The sequence below is a fragment of the Pelobates fuscus genome, chromosome 1, assembly GCF_036172605.1.
Source record: "Pelobates fuscus isolate aPelFus1 chromosome 1, aPelFus1.pri, whole genome shotgun sequence".
Classification (NCBI taxonomy): Eukaryota; Metazoa; Chordata; class Amphibia; order Anura; family Pelobatidae; genus Pelobates; species Pelobates fuscus.
The window spans coordinates 314947816-314968698 of NC_086317.1; the positions used below are offsets into that span (position 1 = coordinate 314947816).

A 20883-nucleotide genomic window follows, 5' to 3' on the forward strand; every position below is an offset into this window, starting at 1 on the left:
CCCATTTTTTAATGGCAGTGGTTGAAAAGGCTTTGACAACACCCACAACCTAATGAATGGCACCATAACTAATAAGTCTGCATGCTGTCTTGACTGCTCCTTACACTATAGTGGTTGTCGTTTTTGGAGTGCCCCTTTAATACCAAGCAGCAAGCCAATAGCAAAGCCATCTGAAAACGCTTTTTTTTTTTGTTTCTTTATTTAAAGATTTACAATAACTATGGAAATATTTGTCATACACTCAGACCTTTAGAGGCAAATTTGAGCATAAATATATGCGTCTTTCCCCCCGCATCATCTAAACAGCATACAGATCAGAAAGCTGGCTGATTAGCAATAATGCAATTCCAAGCATTCTTGTACATGTATAGTCAAATAAAATCACTTTAATCTATATTATAAAGTGCAACCAACCTATGCTAACCTTCTAAGAAAACCACATTAAGTTATAATTGCCTGCAATGCTAAATCCTGTTAGCTACTGGATTGCAAACACGAATTGCGATTACAGAGAAATCAGACCCAGGTTTCTGTTCACACCCATTTCTTGGTGAGAACCAATGAGAACTCAAAGGAAAAGCAAGTCTACAGCGAAGGAAGCACCGCTGATTGGTTCCGACCTAGCAACCGCTGTCTCCATGGACAACAATCCTTTTAACAAGATAGCGAATGGAATAACTCGGACAGAACTCTGGCCCGGATTTCTGAACGATGTCTGGTGAGTAAGGCCATCTCCTAACGTTCTAATCATAGCAACACTGTATCCACTTGGGGCTTCAGTGCTCAATGTTTTCATTTAGCCCCTAAACTCACTAAACCGAACTATTGCATGGTGTCATTAAAAACCTCCCATCAAATCCATTATCTGTGCCTAAAACCAAAATGAGCTAGGTTCCTCTTAGTTGGAATTTATTGGGTTTCCCATCCACTGTAGTAGCTGTTGAAGTCAGAAAAGTTGATGCAAAATTCACTAAGGTTTTAAATTAACGAAAAGGACTAGATGCTGGTTTATTTAGTAATGCTAGAAAATGCACAGGTTGGTGTTTTACAGAGAAAGTTGAGCTATATCTGTCTTAGATGTTTTAATGTCAGGTGTAATCTGGTATATTGAAACTGCAAAGTAGTCATACGATTCACTCTGTGCCTTTGACAAAATAACTGTTGGACTGCATTTCCTACACTGAAAGGCTTAGGCTGGCTGAGCATCATGGGAGTCGAAAGCCAGTGGGATTGCAACACCTTTGTTGATAACTGATAAATATTGGAGCAAATAAGTTTTTATTCACCAAACTCTGACTTGTAGCAAACTAAAACCAGAATGCAAAACTGAGGCTAAAATAGCCACGCTTTGACTATAGCTGAGTTGGGGATTTTTTTCTCCAAATAAGCTATTTTTACCTAAATATTGCTATTTAGATTTTCAGTCACTACAATTCAGAGTTTAGAGAATAAACCCTGAAGAAGGTTATTGATAAAACTCAGAATTGCAGCAAATAAAAATCCAAATCTCTAAATACAACCCCAAATAGTTAAGCTGTGACTACAGATGATACTGAAAAAGAGAAAAAAGTGTACCCGATATGAGGTCAAGATCAAGATAAAGCAAAGTATCACATATGGAAAATAAAAAAGACTTTATTGGTATACATACACACACACACACACACACACTGCCAAAAGCATGAGTTAGTGTTTGATGTGTGTTGATATATGTTAAGAGTTGTTTTTTTGTAAACCTTGGGATGACATTTACTGTGGTCTTTGATCTTGCACCAGGCCTAGACCATAAAACATATAGATAGCCATCACCAGAGCTGGACACACGGAATTGCATAGAGTGGGCAATAAGCTGCCAGACCAACCCCCTCTGATCCCCCCCCTCCCCCAGGGGTCTGCCCACTGAGAAACAACTAGTTTAGATATATAATGAGGGTGCTGGACTATCCAGAGAGTTCAGTTATTCATTTTTCTTTGGTCAGCAACTTCTAGGAGACCTATACCATCTAAGACTCGGAAAGATAGGTCGCACAGGGACTAATCCCAGGGCACGCCAGTGGCGGATCCAGAGCCTGATCTCGGGAGGGGCACTTGTAGATTATTTAAAAAAAATAATCCTAGCACAATAACCACTACAGCTCAGTGTAGTAGTTATGGTGCCAGTAGTGCCAGGACCCCACCCCAGAGTAAGTAGTCATACCGTTTAAGAACAGTTTGACAACTTACCTGGGGTCTGCTGGGATATAGGGCATAGGAGAAGTGGTGTGTGTTAGGGGTGAAGTGTGTGTGAAAGGTGCAGTGTGTGTGTGAGCGGTGAAGTGAGTGTGAGTGCGTAAGGGTGGCAGTGTGTGTGTTAGGGGGCAGTGTGTGTATGGGGGCACTGTATGTCTGTGTGGGGCAGTGTGTGTATGGGGGGGCACTGTATGTATGTGTGGGGCAGTGTGTGTATGGGGGGCACTGTGTGTGTGTTTGGGGCAATGTGTGTATGGGGGGGCAGCAGTGTGTGTAGGGCACTGTGTGTGTATAGGTGTGCAGTGTGTGCGGGGCAGTATGTGTATGGGGACAGTGTTTGTGGGACAGTGTTGTATGGGGACAGTGTTTGTGGGACAGTGTTGTATGGGGACAGTGTTTGTGGGACAGTGTTGTATGGGGACAGTGTTTGTGGGGCAGTGTGTGTATGGGGACAGTGTTTGTGGGGCAGTGTGTGTATGGGGGGCAGTGTTTGTGGGGCAGTGTGTGTATGGGGGGCAGTGTGTGTATGGGGTCAGTGTGTGTATGGGGTCAGTGTGTGTAGTGTTTGTATGTGGGGCAGTGTTTGTGGGTCAGTGTGTGTATGGGGTCAGTGTGTGTATGGGGTCAGTGTGTGTAAGGGGGAAGTGTGTGTAAGGGGGAAGTGTGTGTATGGGGCAGTGTTTGTGGGTCAGTGTGTGTAAGGGGGAAGTGTGTGTATGGGACAGTGTTTGTGGGGCAGTGTGTGTATGGGGACAGTGTGTGTATGGGGGCAGTGTTTGTGTGTATGGGGGCAGTGTTTGTGTGTATGGGGGCAGTGTTTGTGTGTATGGGGGCAGTGCTTGTGTGTATGGGGGCAGTGCTTGTGTGTATGGGGTCAGTGTGTGTGTGTATGGGGTCAGTGTGTGTATGTATGGGGTCAGTGTGTGTGTGGGGTCAGTGTGTGTATGGGGTCAGTGTGTGTATGGGGTCAGTGTGTGTAGTGTGTGTATGGGGTCAGTGTGTGTAGTGTGTGTATGGGGTCAGTGTGTGTATGGGGCAGTGTATGTTGGGCAGTGTGTATGGGGTCAGTGTGTGTATGGGGTCAGTGTGTGTATGGGGTCAGTGTGTGTATGGGGTCAGTGTGTGTAGTGTGTGTATGGGGTCAGTGTGTGTATGGGGTCAGTGTGTGTAGTGTGTGTATGGGGTCAGTGTGTGTATGGGGGCAGTGTGTGTATGGGGGCAGTGTATGTTGGTCAGTGTGTATGGGGTCAGTGTGTATGGGGTCAGTGTGTGTATGGGGTCAGTGTGTGTATGGGGTCAGTGTGTGTATGGGGTCAGTGTGTGTATGGGGTCAGTGTGTGTATGGGGTCAGTGTGTGTATGGGGTCAGTGTGTGTATGGGGTCAGTGTGTGTATGGGGTCAGTGTGTGTATGGGGTCAGTGTGTGTAGTGTGTGTATGGGGGCAGTGTATGTTGGGCAGTGTGTATGGGGGCAGTGTGTATGGGGGCAGTGTGTATGGGGGCAGTGTGTATGGGGGCAGTGTGTATGGGGGCAGTGTGTATGGGGGCAGTGTGTATGGGGCAGTGTGTATGGGGGCAGTGTGTATGGGGGCAGTGTATGTTGGGCAGTGTGTATGGGGTCAGTGTGTGTAGTGTGTGTATGGGGTCAGTGTGTGTAGTGTGTGTGTATGGGGTCAGTGTGTGTATGGGGTCAGTGTGTGTATGGGGGCAGTGTGTATGGGGGCAGTGTGTATGGGGGCAGTGTGTGTGGGGCAGTGTGTGTGGGGCAGTGGGTATGTGGGGCAGTGGGTATGGGGGCAGTGTGTATGGGGGGGAGGGGAGGAGGGCTTTTTAATAAAAATAAACAAAAAATGTATTTAATAAAATATATTTATGTCCCCCCTCCCTTCTTACCATTATTGAGGAGGAGGGGGGACATTTCTGGATCCCTGGTGGTCCCAGTGGGGAATCCCTGGTGGTCCAGTGGTTCCAGTGAACTCTAGCCCGCGCTCCAGGGCTAGAGTTCACTCTCGCGCGATTTGGAGCGTTGCCGTGGTAACCGCGGCAACGCTCCAAATCTCGCGAGAGGAGGACCCGGAGGAGCTGCTGGTAACAGCTCCCGGGTCCTCTCACCCTCCCCTTCCGGTCGGCTGTCAGTAATGTGCCTGCAGACCGGGGAGGGAGATCAGTGATCTCCCTCCCCGGTCCGCAGGCACATTGCAGGGCTAGCGCTTGGGCAATGCCAGCCCTGCACTAGCCGGCAGGGGAGAATCTCGGGGGGGGCAATTGCCCCGTTGCCCCCCCCCTGGATCCGCCAATGGGGCACGCACGACCCACGCTCACCCCACACCCACATGACCGGCGAGATGCGAGTGGTAAGGTGTCATCACTAGTGACAAACCACTCCGAAACCCCGCCAGAATAACACTACTCGCAGATCACGCCAGTAGAGATGAACCTCGCCCCGCCAGACACGCTGCTACAACTCGCATGTACCCAACCAGGGACTCACGAACCGAGGCCACACCCGAGACAAGACACACATAGGTCGAGTGACACCACCGCAGCACAAAGCACTAGGCCGACTGAGAGACACGACACACAACAACTAACAGGATACGCATATAATGACCCACACACGCGCATTTGGGGTACATCTAAAACTTGGGGGAAATTGTGCACAGTTTAATTATGTTAACAGATAATGTGGTGGGAGGAGATGTGTGGGTTGTACCTTGTACTGCATTGGTTAATGTATTAATTGTTGTGGGTGCCTCCCTTGCATGGGAGAATCCCATAAAAGCAGGGGTTGTGTGATTAAACTTGAGATTCTGCTTAACCCTCAAAACGAAGTGTCGTCTTGTTATTGGAGGAATTGGATTGTATGCTGACTGCCAGGAGTGTAACTCTTTCGCATGGTTTTCCTGTTCGGCTGTTTCCCGGTTTCGTGTGTTTCCAGTTCGGGAGATTGGTGCTTACAGTAGCTGTCGGTGCATCTGGAAAGGGGAATATCGCGGTTTTTAACCTCTGGTGAGCAAAACGGTCCATTACAGAGGTCCGCACCTTTTTTTGGAAGGGCAATTCCCCACGCATAGGGCACACCCAACTGATCTTACCCAAATTCAGAGGAGGCTTAGCACTCCCCGAAAAGTACTACCACGCGGCACACATCACCAGGGTCATCAGCTGGTCGATAGCCAGTGGCACCAAACAGTGGACACAACTAAAAGCTGACATAACCAGCTGTGACCTTAGAACCCTACTGTGGATCACTAAGGCAGCATACAGGAGCAAACGCATCACCAACCCATTCGTGGCGGCGACCATGCAGGTATGGCACGGGCAGGGCACGAAACAATACATGACTACGGACCCAGGCCCGCTCCTGCCTCTGAAGGGAAACCCAGACTTTCCGGCCGGAGACTACGGCCCAACACTAGGCCCAGCGAAACACAATACGATTCCCCACATAAAAGACGTTCTCCACCAACCATTTGACATCTGTACCCACACAGACCGCACACATTTGCTCACGCCCTAGCAAGGACGCAAATTACTCAATATGCTAGATCCATCCCACAAAAACTTTCTCTACTGAGGGACCTAACACAATTTGAGCTTCTCTGCATGCAAGACAAGGAACCACCTCGAGCCATCTCACAAATTTACACTATCTTAATCACGAGCAGATACTTACTAGCACCGCCGTGCATCAGAAAATGGGAGGAAGACCTGGAGGAAACTATGACAGATGCGGACTGGGACAAAAGCATTACCCTGATACAAAAGACACCGAGCTCGTCACGCTCCCAAGAAAACTCGTACAAGATCCTCACCAGATGGTACCTGACACCGACGGTGCTGCACGCCAGGAACCCAGAACTCCAAGACACATGCTGGCGATGCAGGGAGGAAGCCGGTACGTTTATACATATATGGTGGGCATGCACCCGCATGCGACCGTTCTGGGACAGAATTAGGACCGTAATACACGAGGTCACGAAGGAGCTCCTGCCACAGTCCCCAGCCGCCTTCCTCCTACACCACACCACCATGGCGATGCAAACTTACAAGAGATCGGTTATTCCTCAACTCCTGAATGCAGGCTAAGGTGACCATCCCTATCTTCTGGAAACAGACCAGCACACCTCCCATAACGAGGTGGATAGAGGAGGTTGAAGCCACAAGGTCATTCGAGAACATGAAAGCAGAAACCCCGAACCTCAGAGACCGCCATACCAAACGCTGGTTCCACTGGACGAGACTAACCACGTCAGACTCCTTCAGGCACTACTTAACCGCACCGTAACCGGTGGCAGGAGGAAGAGACATAGGGAAACATAGAAGGCGAACGGAAGATGGCGGGGCACAACGGGCCAGGCGGGGGACAGGGGGCGGGCCACAAACTACCTGACCCACTCTACCCAATCCCACACACAGACGCCACCTCGCCACAGCGACTACCACAGCCGACTGAGACGGCCATGACACCCACAGACACGACGACGTACACAAGCCACACACATGACCACCCACCAGGCCACAACTGCGCATGGGGATGGCTAGACATATGATTCACACACGAACAGATGACAGATAAACACACAACGCAGGACCACACTCTAGGCCCAACACCGCACCATGCCCAATCCCTGGACACATAAGACGCGGAATGACCACAAAAACAGGAGATCAATCTGGTAAAGACGTCATGATGGCGTAGGCGCCGAAGGTGTCTGACAAACCACTCAGAGGAACACACGACCACACAAGCACGATGCGCCCACGCAGATACGAGGGACCATAAACCACATACACGCAGACCACACCAATGGACCGCTTCATATCACCGGGCACCAATGAGGGTCGTATACACGACGCAACATGTGACAGCGGAGAAACTATATTATGTTATCAAAGCACAACAGACTAGACAACCGGTAGGCGCACCACGCGACACAGAACCATGACGATAGACACTTAAGTCGGAGAGGGGGGAGACATAGCCAACACAGTACTAAACGAAAACCACGCAACACACACCACACATGAGGCACGCAGGCAACGGAGGATACACCACAAATGACACAACTCACGTGAACAACGCTTATAGCCACCACAAAATACAGCGGCTACGGTAGCTAACCCAACCCCAAAAATTATACATTTTTCCATGCAACGTAGTGAGGGACTACGCCTGACACAAATATAGGTATAGGCGGACGCCTACAGGGAAACACCCTAAGGGTCGCTACTGACCTGCTCTCGTATTACCATGTCTCTTACAGGTGATACTTAACCACTACGCTTCTTTTCATAATATATACATGCACAGCGATTATTTAAGCGCTGATACGTAACACACAACTGAGTCTTGCAATGGCCATAAGGCACCAGCTAGATACAACACTGTATGACTGCATCCACGATGTTTAGGATGTAAAAAATTTTAGTGATGATGCCTGTACATAGCTCTGTTTATTAATGCCGATGCATAGTTTGTTTGCCTTAATCTTCTTGCTTACTTCCTAACTGCCCACCTGCACCTGCAGGGTGTACGACCGAAAATTTTACTATGTTAAACGCTATACAACAATTGACATGCTAAAAAGAGCCTCTGCGCAGGCTACAACCTGTGAATCCATTCATGCAAATATAACCAGGCCTCTGCGCAGGCACTAACCTGCTTTTCGAACACTATGTTTGCAATGGAATATGTTATAAATCCAATAAACAAATTTAACACAAAATGCTTGCTGATTGTACCCTTTCTTGTATTGTACAATTCTCCTGGATCACCAGTGGCATATTGGGCATTTGATTTGCTGGCATAAACAGTTTTATTGCCAGGTAGTCTGGATAGCCTATTGTCCTGAGACTTGGTGTCCCCTATATATAATGGGTTACTTGTTAAGTGTAATGCTATAATGTTTATTTAAAGGCACACTCCCACCCTCATAACAATTTACGCTTATTTATCTGTGGCTGTCTGGCTAATCTGTCTTCATACTGCAGTGCAGAGAGGAACAGAAGCCAAGTGGCAGATCTCCGGGGGACTTGAGCCTCCACATTTTGGGATAAACCATTTCCTAAAGGTTTTTCTACCAAAGGTAAGAAGGTGCACAGACACTCCTGTGTAAAGTAAATGAGTTTAAGTTCATGCACCATAGCCAATACAGCAAGCTGTAGTGGTTATGGTGCCAGGAGTGCACTTGCATCCCCAAATGTAGGTACAGATGCTCCTCACTTTTACGACCTACTTGCTCAACGACCGCTCAGAGTTACAACACGCAACTCAAATTCGGTAGATCATTCGCAGAAAAGATGCGAGGTACATCTTTGCACTGTAAAGCTGTACCTTGCATCTTTGCCAAGAATGAAAACCTGCGAACAAGCCTTGACAAACAGTACAGGTACTAAATGTACTGGGATCCCTCTGAACATGGCGAAATTCCCAGAGTTGAATTTCGCTATTGTGGCGAACTTGACCTCACCACGTGCTCCTGGAGTAGCCTGCTTGCCAGCCTCCTGTCTCAAGACTATGGGCCATGCAAAAAGGCTCATAAAAGTCTGTAAAAACAGAATAAAAAAGGGCTGCGCCACAGTAAATAGTGAATAAATACGTAATGTCCAATTCCAATAATGGAAGCAAATATAAAAGAAAGTCCAACCTAAGTATTCTCACTGTCGTCTTAAAGTGTTGAGTACAGGAGCAAGGTCTTCAGATGTTGTTATGGTTCCAATTATATGGAAGATAAAAGAGAGGAACAATCAATAATGACCCGTTGGAGGCTTCACCAACTGGCCCTGGTGACCCTCTCCCCCCCCCCCCGCCCTAGGGTAACAGGGCATTTCAAGCAAGGGAGCTCTACATAATAGATACTCTAATGACCTCACACAGAGGCGTTTTACTCACCTCCCACCCACCTAGACATCTACTAGACTCGAACACTTGTTACCTCGTGCTTACACATAGCCACCTTAATCACTGTAAATAGCCATGCCACACAGCGCACCTCCAGTCCAGGCGATAACCATGCAGCTCCTACAAGAAGGTATAACAGAAATAGACCGAAACCACATAGGGAGCCACTAAGGGGAACGTCATAGCGCCCCACACACCAAACGCGGCTCTAGCCCTGACGCTACACGCCCCACACGCTAGATGTCTCCAAAGTACTCGCGCTGGCACACATAGACGGGTATATATTCCCCTACACTCTCACCAGTTAAGGCCCTCGATACAACATTTCAGCCCACTAAATTTTAAAAAAATGTGCGAAGTGTTCCTCACCAGTTTATACCATGTTGAAAAATTTTATGAGCCATGTTCACACATATGCGGAATTACCAACATGTTTGTTTTTTCCACCGCACGCAAAAATAAAGATTTACAAAAAAAAAAGAGAGGAACAATCAATAGTGCAATATGTATAGCTCAAATAAAAACGCAAATTAGAATAATGGTAGAGAACTCACATTTATAAGAAACACAAAAGAAAATGGTATGTCTACAGAAATGATACTAGCTCTTAACACCTGTGAGGTATCCTCTACACCTTCACCTTAAATCATATATAACACACACAAAAAATAGGTGGAGGAAGTAGTGGCAAAATAGAGATATACTTCCCTCTCTTCTTACTGTTTCACTGTAAAGATAGAGAGGTACAGAATAGTGCAGATATCTCTATACATAATATGTAAAATATAATCTATTGCAAACACACTCACAAGGATAGAGCCATATACTGGACCTGGCTCTGGTATGAATCTCCTTAGGATCTCTTTAGGGTGATCCAAAACCTCTTTGGTGGTGTTTGTAAGATGATTTGTACTCGTTTCCCAAGGATAGGCAGCAGAGATAGGGTTAATTCCAAAGGTATATTTATTGAATAGAATAAAATACTGGATAAAAAGAATACAAATACAATTTTTAATGTCCAAAGTGTTGCCAAAACGCGTTTCGCCGATATGTGGCTTCCTCAGTTGGCGTGGATAATGTTCTTGTGTACTTAGGTGTCTTAAATACTTCGTTTCAATTTCCGCGGTCGTTTTTGGTGGAACGCATGTGTTTCACCTCCTACTTCCGGGTTTCGTCCGGTCCGTCAGATACGGCTTCAATGGAACGCAATGCGTTCCAGTGTCGTGCACAGCATTTATTAAAGTCCCAAATGCTCCATGTATAGGGATTTGTCAGAACAAACTTATCAAAGTGCAATTGTGCCTATGCTATTGATCCTTGAAATAAAAAATATACTGCATACTTCATAAAATGTATATATAACAATTATAGTCTCTGAAAACCGATAAAATTATGGGTAATTATTAAAGATAATGCATTTTACCTATTTCAAAGGGATACTATCTTCCCTAAAGGTATTCATTGTATCTTTTTTTTTTTCAATTAAAAATTTCTTTATTATCTTCGAAACAAAGGTATGGGGTACAGAAGAGAAGAGGGGTTGCAGTCATAACATAGGTATGGCACATTCACATTTCGAACATTGCGGTAACGTCATGTTAAAGTAGGGGTGTTGTACGGGTGGCTGAAGGGTTATCGCTATTTGTTCAGCCCCTACGATGCTTCCTTATGTCTGTTTTGTTGTTATCCCTGTGACTTGTCGTGGGATGTACTACGTGTTAGGTGTCCTCTGTATTTAGGGCGCTATTCGTGTGTGCGTCCGTGGAGATGCGTGTATTTTCCGTGTCATTGTATGGCTCGGTCTCTGGATTTTTAGAGGACTTCGCGCGGTATTCAGAGTTGTCCGCTTGTTACGTAGATATGTCTGACTAGGATGGGTATTGGGGGGGAGGGCTTGAGGTGTGGAGAGTAACTGGGTGTGTGGGTCGGGGTGGAGGATAACGGTATTACTACCGGGCGGGGGACTTCCTATGGTGTTAGCAACTTAATGTCGGTGTGTCTGAGGCGTCGTGTGGCGTCTTGCTGAATGGTTGGGATGAGGGTGTGGAGTGGTTGTGTTCTCGGGCAGAGAGTGTGCCTGGTTCGGGAGAATTTGTCACCTTTTGGGCGTTAGGGCTCAGGTCCGTCCTGTGTTGGTTCGTTGGAGTTAGTCCCTCCACATTGTGGCGATGTGGGGGCTGAGTTTCCCAATTTTCGCCTGGTTCCACATTATCAGTTCATGTTCTACCGTTGAGGTCATTACGTTTTCTATTTCTTGGAGCGAGGGTAGTTCAGTTGTTTTCCAGTTCCTGGCTATTAATATGGACACTGTGCTTAGTATGAGGTATATGATTTTCTGGATCGGTTTTGGGGTGTTGTTCGGTATTGAGCGGAGTAGGATCGTTTTGGGGTCATGAGGTAGTTGGAGGTTCGTGACTCTTTTGATTAGTGTAGCTGTGTCTTTCCACAGGTGATTCACCTTCTCACATGTCCACCACATATGCAGCATGGTGCCTCTAGTAGCGTGGCAGCGCCAGTGCATATCTGTTGAGGTTGGGAATATGGTGTGAAGACAGGTTGGGACCATGTACCACCTGTATAGGAGTTTCCTAGACGCTTCAAGGTGTGCGGCGCTTGACGTTAACCCTACATGAGAGTTGAAAATCTTTTCCCATTCGGACTGAGTGATGGTGATTTGAAAATCGTTCTGCCAGTCTTGCATGAACTTCCATGTAGCGTTTACATCCCGGTTAGCAAGGTTATTGTAGCAAATAGAGACTGCTTTTTTGGGGGGGTTCAGTGACAAGCACTGTGCTTCAAAGTTTGTAATTGAGGTTTGCAGTGAGTTTTTGATGTTTGCGATCTTGTTGTCGTTTAGGAGCGCTTTGATTTGTAGGTATGCGTAACGTCAAGCTTGAAGGTAGTTGGAATTCTTTTCGCAGGTCTGGAAAGGTTTTTATTCCTTCCTTCGTACACAGATGGTAGATATGAGTAACTCCTGCTTTTTTCCAGTTTTGGTATGGGAATGTTCCGTTGCATTGATGCAGGATGTGGATCGGGGTTGCCAAGGTCCACGGGTGCGCCGAGCACAGTTTATCCCTGCAGGCATCCCAGATCTTAAGTAGGTGTTTGGAGGTGGCTAGGATGGTTGTGGGCGTGTGCCTTAGGTGTTGAGGCATCCAGAACAGTGTCGGAAGGTCTTGATTCCCACAGTGGTTGCTCTCTATTGTTACCCATTGGGGGATGTAGCTGACCGAGTGGGCGTAAATTACGTTTGTGAGGATGGAGGAGTGGTAGTACGCTTTAATGTTGGGAAGGCCCAATCCTCCAAATTTCACGTTTCTCATTAGTAGCGATTTGGGGAGTCGTGGGTGTTTGCCTCCTTGTAGCTTTGTTATGTAGCTTTGCGGGATTGCAATTTGCAGAGATCGGAAGAGGTAGAGGATATTAGGTAGAATTGTCATCTTCAGCGCCGCTATTCTCCCCACCCAGGACAGGAACAGGCTTCTCCATGTTTGTAATTGAGTGTCAATTTCTTTCATCAGTTTCGAATAGTTAGCGGGGAAGAGGTCTTCTTCTTTGCGTGTTATTTTGATGCCTAGGTACACTAGGAAGTCTTCTCTCCAGTCGAAGTGGTGACTTGCTTTGAGTGTGTCCTCTTGTGGGTTTTGGGATGTTGAGGCACATAGCCTGCGTCTTGGTGACATTGAGCTTGTAGTATGACTGTTGGCTGTATGCATGTAGTTCTGTGTGTAGGGACGGGAGTGATATGAGTGGTTGTGTGAGCGTAAGGAGGATGTCATCGGCGAATAAGCTGAGTTTATATTCTTTATTGCCAGTCGGAACCGCATGGATATTAACGTTATTGCGGATCGCTATAGCCAGGGGTTCCAAAGCAAGCACGTAAAGGAGGGGAGGTAGCGGGCATCCTTGTCGGGTCCCATTTGTTATGGGGAAATCTCGTGAGCAGAACCCAGAGTTCAGTACCGTTGCCGTGGGTGTGCTGTATACTGCTTTAACTGCGGATAGGAAAGGGGAAAGAAGGCTGTAAACCTGTAGAGTCTCGTGGAGGAAGTGCCAGTTCAGGCGGTCGAATGCCTTTTCGGCGTCAAGGGATAGCAGGACACTCGCTCTTTTGGTGTTCTTCAAGATTTTGTATAGGTTCAGCACTTTCCTGGTGTTGTCCGGTCCCTGTCTGCCTGCCATGAACCCCACTTGGTCTGTGTGGATTAGTGTTGGTAGTATTGTTTTGAGCCGCATAAATTTTAGCATATAGTTTTGTGTCTGCGTTTAAAAGAGAAATTGGCCTGAAGTTTTGGCTTGTGGTGGGGGGTTTACCTGGCTTAGGGATAGTGATGACGTGGGCCGACAAGAACTCCGTTGGGAAGGACCCTAATCCGGTAGCCTCATTATAAAAGCTAGTGAGGGCCGTGATCAGTACATGTTTGAAGTTAACATAGTACGAGTTGGTGTAGCCATCTGGGCCCGGTGCTTTCCCTTTTGGCATTTTGTCTATCTGGCGAAGAACTTCATCTGTGGTAATGGGAGCGCATAGGCTTTCTGCTTGATGTGCTAGGAGTTTGGGGAGGTGTAGTTTTGCTAAGTATGTGCGTATGGATGCAGGGGTGGGTTGGGCCTGGTTTTCTTGGTCTTTTAGGTTATATAATGATGTGGTGTAGTAATGTGCGAATTCGTTGCATATATGCGTGGGTTGCATTACCTAGGTATTCATTGTATCTTAACAAGTTTAAATCCCATATGGAAGCTGATCAACCTAAAAACAGGGAGACAATATTGAAACAGAGGGAAAATATAAAAACACTGGTAATTTAAAATATACATTGTTGGAAAAGAAATGGAACCACTAAAACCATAAGAGAGCAGAGTGCGTGCTGCTTGTCTAAAAGGTACTATATACTTGAGAAATGATAAAAAATGTGAGATAAAATTAAAATTAATTCCATGCTTCAATCTAACTTGACTTAATAATAAAATCTAATAGTATATTATAAATAATTATGCTAGGAAATGGCATAGCTCAAAATCCTGATTTAAACCATGGGGAATCAATGTTTTAAGATTATAAATACATTTCATTTCTTCTTCTCCTATCTTTTTATTGAAATCCCCTCCTCTCTAATCTTTCTGTATTTGTTTAATAGCACAGAAGAAAGTATTCTTAGGGTCACTGTTATATGTTTTAAAATGGTTAGAAACGCTATGTGTTTCTACCCCTCTTTTAATATTCCTTATATGTTCTGATATTCTAATATGCAAACATCTCATGGTTCTTCCTACATAGATAAGATCGCAGGGACATTTTAAAATATAAATTAGATTTTTTGAAAAGCAAGTTAATTGGTCTTTGATATAAAACACTTTGTCATTTTCATAGTTAAAAGATAGTATATGTCTTTTTTTCTGACATGTAGTTCTACAGGCTAAGCAAGAGCCGCAACCATAAAACCCTTTACTCTTATTTAAAAAATTATCTTTTTGTTTTATTTTAAAACTGCTTTTTACTAAAAAAATTTCATGTTCTTACAACCTCTATATACTATTTTAGGTTCAGATGGTAGTATTTGCTTTAGAATAGGATCTTCTTGCAAGATTGGCCAATATTTTGTAATCATCTTTTTTATTTTTCCGTTATTTCCACTATGGTTGCATATAAAAGGTATGTTATTGCTGTTCTTATTTATATTTTTTCTTTTTGGTTTAGCTCCTTTATAGCTTATAAGATCATTTCTTTTTATCTTTTTGATTTGTTCCAAAGTTGTAGAGAGTTCTACTTCATCATAGCCTCTTTGTAGGAATTGTTGTTTAATTACATCTGCTTGTGTTAGGTAATCTGAATCTTGTGTACAGTTTCTTCTAAGTCTTAAAAATTGGCTTTTTGGAGCATTTTTCAGCCATGGAGTGTAGTGGCAACTTTTTTTCTCAATATAACTATTGGCATCTACCTCTTTAAAATGGTTCCTAGTATGAATCCTCGAGTCTGTAATAAAAATGTCTAAATCTAAAAAGTTGATAAGATTAGTACTGTATGTGGAAGTTAAGACAATACCCCGTTCATTGTTGTTCAAAAAATTAAGAAATATTTTAAGAATACCTTCTCCATCTTTCCATATAAAAAATATATCGTCTATGTACCGGCGATAGGTTTCCAAGTTCGCAACATAACTACTGGGAAATATAATCTGTTCCTCCCAGTAGGCCATGAATAAATTCGCATAGCTAGGTGCGAACTTGGTGCCCATCGACATACCGGTGATCTGCATAAAAAAAGAATCCTTAAACCAAAAAAAAATTGTTGGTTAAAATTAATAAAATGCCTTCCAATATAAAATCGATTTGTTGGTCGTTAAAACCTCTAAAAAATGTTTAGTTGCTTATATCCCTATTTGATGAGGTATAATGCTGTAGGATCCGACATCGCATGTAACTAAAAGATAATGGTCTTGCCATTCTATCTCTTCCAAAATTCGGAGCATATGAATGGTATCCTTCAAATATGAAGGGTTTTGTTCAACTTTTGGTTGTAGAAGACAATCTATATACTCTGAGGTTCTTGAGGAAACCGAGTCTATTCCTGAAATAATCAGTCTTCCCGGGGGATTATTTCTGTTTTTATGCACTTTAGGCAGCTAAAAGAACACCGGGATTTTTGGATGTAAAATCGATAAATACTTATTTTCCTCTTCTTTTAAAATACCTAGGTCGAATCCTTTTTCTATATAGCTATTAAACTTCTTTTGGATTTCTATACTTGGATTGGTAGTTATTTTCTTATAAGTATTAGTATCTAGAAATATCCTTTCTGCTTCTATAATGTAGCTGTCTGTTTTCAGGATAACAATACCTCCTCCCTTGTCTGCCGGTTTGACAATGAGGTCTTCTTTATTTTTCATATGGGATTTAAACTTGTTAAGATACAATGAATACCTTTAGGGAAGATAGTATCCCTTTGAAATAGGTAAAATGCATTATCTATAATAATTACCCATAATTTTATCGGTTTTCAGAGACTATAATTGTTATATATACATTTTATGAAGTATGCAGTATATTTTTTATTTCAAGGATCAATAGCATAGGCACAATTGCACTTTGATAAGTTTGTTCTGACAAATCCCTATACATGGAGCATTTGGGACTTTAATATCCACTGTGCACGACACTGGAACGCATTGCGTTCCATTGAAGCCGTATCTGACGGACCGGACGAAACCGGATATGACGCAGACAACCCGGATACGACGCGAAGAACCCGGAAGTAGGAGGTGAAACGCATGCATGCGTTCCACCAAAAAAGGCCGCGGAAATTGAAACGAAAACGGAGTATTTAAGACACCTAAGTACACAAGAACATTATCCACGCCAACTGAGGAAGCCACATATCGGTGAAACGCGTTTTGGCAACACTTTGGACATTAAAAATTTTATTTGTATTCTTTTTATCCAGTATTTTATTTTATTCAATAAATATACCTTTGGAATTAACCCTATCTCTGCTGCCTATCCTTGGGAAAGGAGTACCAATCATCTTACAAACACCACCAAAGAGGTTTTGGATCACCCTAAAGAGATCCTAAGGAGATTCATACCAGAGCCAGGTCCAGTATATGGCTCTATCCTTGTGAGTGTGTTTGCAATAGATTATATTTTACATATTATGTATAGAGATATCTGCACTATTCTGTACCTCTCTATCTTTACAGTGAAACAGTAAGAAGAGAGGGAAGTATATCTCTATTTTGCCACTACTTGCTCCACCTATTTTTTGTGTGTTTTATATATGATTTAAGGTGAAGGTGTAGAGGATACCTCACAGTTGTTAAGAGCTAGTATCATTTCTGTAGACCATTTTCTTTTGTGTTTCTTATAAATGTGAGTTCTCTACCATTATTCTAATTTGCGTTTTTATTTGAGCTATACATATTGCACTATTGGTTGTTCCTCTCTTTTATCTTCCATATAATTGGAACCATAACAACATCTGAAGACCTTGCTCCTGTACTCAACACTTTAAGACGACAGTGAGAATACTTAGGTTGGACTTTCTTTTATATTTGCTTCCATTATTGGAATTGGACATTACGTATTTATTCACTATTTACTGTGGCACAGCCCTTTTTTATCCTGTTTTTATTTGTCTTGTTTTAAAGGGTTTGGAGGGATTCCCTTTTTAAGGGTTGCTGCCTGTTGGTTAGCCAGCGCTGTCTCTTCCTTTTATCTATTGCACTATCATAAAAGTCTGTGTTCGTGCCATTTCTCCATGCTGTTTGGGAACCGAACAGACACACGAACTATGGACCACTTGGGAGCTTGTTAAGCCTTATCATCACCTCATAACAATTCTAACCACAGTGTTCTAATCGTTCGTCTGAGTGGCTGCCGTTCGTATGAACGACCATGAGGTGGTGGCCATCTTGTTCCGGCGAACGCAGGCAGCAGTGTTTGGGTGTCGAGCTCATGGAACTAAAATCGGACACTCGTACTCCCAAACACCACTGAACTTTCATAATCGCATGCGTTGATTTCTACACAACCTGGAAGGGCACTGTTTGGTGGAATCATTCGTCTGAATGAGGTGAACAAGCTACCCATTATACTTATGGATTAGGTTCAATATTTTGGTCGCATGGAACTCCCGAAGTTTACCGGCAAAAGCACAAAACGCCCTGGAACTGTTTTGGGCATAGAACCATGTGTGCGGCCGGTCAGAACTTTACCCCGGTGGCGATTCAGCTGTGTTCCTGGGATCTGAGCACTTTTTGGATATTTTGGGTGCTCAGGTCTAGGCTATCTGGGGATGTATAGACTGCGGGGGTTCCTATGTAGGAAATAGGATTTTTTATGTCTTTTTCATATTTTATACTATATGCTGAGTTACAGTGACACTGTATTTCTTGGGCTTGTCACGGTGCTCAGCTTTTGTATATAAGTGAGCCATTTGGCTGGAAATAAACAGACTACCCCAGCATTCAGCCTCGACTAATGTAGGTGGGGAAAAGCTATACTTGCTATACAGCTATACTCTCTTGGAGGAGAGGTCTTCCCACTGGGAGCTGGATCCAGGTGTTGGTCCAGGGTGGGAAGGGATGACGAGAACCCAGCCAAGCTGCGGCGGCTAAGGGGGGGCTATGTTGCTTATGGTACTCTTTGACTACTAGGAAGCACGATTGGCAGAGGTACCCAAGTGGGGTGCCAGGTGGTCCGCCAAAGCCATGTTCACATTTGTCGGTCTCTCAGTGGCAAAGATGCGAGGAATAGCAAAGCTGTACCTCTCATCTTTGTCATGAATGAGAAACTGGCAAATGAGAATGCAGCAAAATTCCCAGTACAATTAGTGCCTGTACTGTACTGTTCGTCAAGGCTCATTCACTAGTTTTCATTCGCGGTAAAGATGCGAGGAACTTTACAGTACAAAGCTGTACTCGCATCTTTTCCGTGAATGAGATACTGCAAATGAGAAATTTGGCGAATGATAAGAGGCGGCCGTCGCTTCTCAACCAATTCGCTTAAAGACCGAATCGTAGGAATGGAACTTGAGGTGAGGAGCACTTGTAGTAAAATGCCACTCCCTGCTTCCTCTCTGCTAATGAGTTAAGCCCTGCAACACCTGGCGTACCCCAGTTAGCACAGCAAACCATTACTAAATAATTTGACTACTCACATTGAGGATGGGGGGCACCAGGGCACAGCTGATACCATAACCACGGCAGCTCACTTTTAGTTATGTTGTTACGTTATCATGAGGGTGGAAGTGTACCTTTAATAATCATAGTAGCTACACGGTTTGTATTAAAGTGTATTGCAATTCTCAGTACAGTGATTTTTAAATTACCTCTAAAATGAGCACCTGTCGGTCAAACAAGGTAACAAGAACTGGATGCAAGTCACAATTAAAGGCAACAAGTGTTCATTAAACACAAATCAAAGAAAATACTGTGTTTTTTGTTTATATAGGATGGTAAAAAACTGCCTGCCCTCTATATTCCAAATGTATATATGTTGCAAGTATTGCTATAGATATATACCTACAAGTAGGTCGAGTGGGGAGATGAAATATCTCCCTCACCAAACCATTGCAGCCTTCTCTAGTCTGTATCTCCACTGGGTGCAGACTAAGAGTATTTCTCCCATGAGCTCCAGACATTTTACATCAGAGCATTTATTTGGGTTAATTGAGGCCTCATACCTGCATATGTAGTGGAGGTGGCAGAGTGAATAGACACTAACTTGCAGGTTTTGGTGTTAAACCATTCATTAATGGTTTAACTCTTTCAGGTAAGACAGCACCCATGAACCTTTCGCACTATAACAACTTAATTGTGTTGAGGTTGTTATGGTGCCTGGAGTGTCCCTTTAATAGTCTCTACAACACAAGTGACATTACCTGTCAACATGAACAATCCACCCCAAACCTCAGACTTTTGATGCATATTGTAACTATCCTAATTTACCAGGTAGGTGTTTATGTAGGATGCAACATGTTTTAATTGACAAATACTCTACGTACTATTATTTGGTTTATGTTATGAAAATATAAATGTACCAGTACTCATTGTGGACACAAAAACACCCAAAACGGATTAAGCATATATTATGTATTTCCTTTTTTTTTTTTTATTCTTTATTTTTCATGTGCTCAGATTCACAACAAGCGTGCAGAGCAACAACAGCTTCTGCACGCATTTTCATAACATTTAGCAGTTTAGACAGCACATTTATTTTTATAGATAACATAAGGAATACAGGCAGTTAAACATAAAGGTAGTATAGTGTAGACTGAACGTGCATTTAACATGGCTAGTAGCGCTGGGGTTTGTAAGTCTAAGGCATTGCATTATTAAGAACGACAGCTGTTGTGGTTAGGGTGTGATTTGCACGTTATCAACTGTTACGACATGTCAGCAGCCCTACCGCTAGTGTTAATTCAAACTGAAGGTGTCCCATGAGGCAAGACTGGTCAATAACAAGATACATAAGCGGGTATAGTAAATATAGTAGATATATGTATGAGGAACCATGGTTATAGACTCTTTGGGAGGGCGCCATATATCCGGTGCGGTTTTGATGCGGCTTGAGGAGGAGGCGGGTGCTTGTCTTGAGGCAGCCTCTGCGTGTCGGTTTGTGTCTCCGATCCCTTCTTCGGCGCCTTTTGAGGGGACTTCTAGTGACTGTTGGTTTGTGTCCGCCCCTTGGGCCTGTGGGTGCCGGGTGTAGTGGCGCGGGATTAGACCGCTTGACGTTAGCTGTGGTCAGCGCCCTCTCCGAGATCCCGGCCCAGAAGGCAGCAAGGATAGCGTCCAGCTTGATCATTGTGTTATTCAGCTGCTCCCCGCAGACCTCCGTTTGCCGGCTTGCTCGTTGCATCCGCCATTTTGGGGTCGGTGACTCTAGGAGCTTGTAGTCCCCGTGTGAGTCAGCGGAGGGTGTGCTGCTGTTGCCGGGATGTCCCCCACCGACGGGGGGGGAGGGGGAGGCTTGTGGGTGGTCCTCTGCAGTGTTAATATTGGCTTTTGGGTTGTCCCAGGCTGGGTGATCGGCCGCCTCACCCGCACCCTTACCTCCACTTAGGCCTCTAGTCAGGCTTGTTGTTGCTGCGGTAGGCCCCAGTGATGCAGCCCAGCGTTCTCGGTGGCTCAGTGTTATGGGAGTAGTTTCTGTACGATCCAGCCTGCATCCCCTATCAGGGTGGTGTGTTTTTGATGAGATTGTAGCATGAGAACCAAGTTTATTTAGCTTAAACAGGGATTTCAGGCT

At 44.4% G+C, this 20883-nt stretch overlaps 1 protein-coding gene across 1 annotated transcript in view; it reads left to right on the top strand.

Annotated features, from left to right (window-relative positions):
* Positions 1-671: 671 nt before the first annotated feature.
* The window catches only part of VWA3B (von Willebrand factor A domain containing 3B), a 242141-nt gene continuing 221929 nt past the window's right edge, over positions 672-20883 (top strand). Inside the window, exon 1 of the mRNA XM_063459114.1 lies at positions 672-718. The gene's annotated coding sequence lies outside the window, so the exon portion shown is untranslated. The remainder of the gene's footprint in view (positions 719-20883) is intronic.